Source organism: Diaphorina citri, unplaced genomic scaffold, assembly GCF_000475195.1.
Source record: "Diaphorina citri unplaced genomic scaffold, Diaci psyllid genome assembly version 1.1 scaffold699, whole genome shotgun sequence".
Taxonomy (NCBI): domain Eukaryota; kingdom Metazoa; phylum Arthropoda; class Insecta; order Hemiptera; family Psyllidae; genus Diaphorina; species Diaphorina citri.
In genome coordinates, this window is record NW_007378132.1 from 534 (window position 1) to 1,517 (window position 984).

A 984-nucleotide genomic window follows, 5' to 3' on the forward strand; every position below is an offset into this window, starting at 1 on the left:
TTTTTCAGATGTCTCGATAATGTTCTTCATTCCGTGATAAAGCATCATGTAATAATAACTTGGTAATATGCTAACTTGGCCTGACGCACTGCCGTACGCTCAGTTCAGAATGTTCAGATGGACTAATTTAGATTCCGCTCAATACCTTTCTCTGCCATACCACGTGCTCTGACGTTGTGTTCATAAGCATAAGTTCACATTCACAATCAAGTGTGTGATGTTTGCTACGCGCAGTGTGCTCAGCTACCTCTCTTATTACTTAGCCGTGGCTCACTCTTGGTAATATGCTAACTTGGCCTGACGCACTACCGTACGCTCAGTTCAGAATGTTCAGATGGACTAATTTAGATTCCGCTCAATACCTTCCTCTGCCATACCACGTGCTCTGACGTTGTGTTCATAAGTTCACATTCACAATCAAGTGTGTGATGTTTGCTACGCGCAGTGTGCTCAGCTACCTCTCTTATTACTTAGCCGTGGCTCACTTCTCACTCCGTGTTCAGAGCGCCTTGAATTTTTTCTATTTTATCTCCTCTCATCACCAATCCTCGGTAGTATAGTGGTCAGTATCCCCGCCTGTCACGCGGGAGACCGGGGTTCGATTCCCCGCCGGGGAGAATTTTTGAACACTATTTTGGTATTTTTATTTATTTCTTCTTTTGCTGGGTATGTTGTACTCGCTTTATTTATGGCAAAATCATGGTAAACATTGTGTCTGTAGGCTTTTATTTTTTTTTTTTTTAGCGTTTTATAGCCCCACAATGAACTCCGTCCTGGATTTGTATTTTCCAGGAATTCGAATTTTGCACCCACTGTTCCCGCTACAAGTTCACAGTTCCAATGTAATCCGTTTTATTTACTTCTTGATCTTCTTCTTCATCTTTTTTCTCCCTCCAATGACTCGCATAATACATCATTTCATACTAGATTTATGAAATTTCCGCGCGTCAAACGCATAGGCTTTTTTTTTTAGCGTTTTATAGC

At 41.5% G+C, this 984-nt stretch overlaps 1 non-coding gene across 1 annotated transcript; it reads left to right on the forward strand.

Moving 5' to 3' along the window:
• The first annotated feature begins 545 nt into the window (after positions 1 to 545).
• Positions 546 to 617, forward strand: Trnad-guc. Its single transcript has one exon. It is a non-coding gene; the product is annotated as a tRNA-Asp (tRNA).
• The last annotated feature ends 367 nt before the right edge of the window (positions 618 to 984 follow it).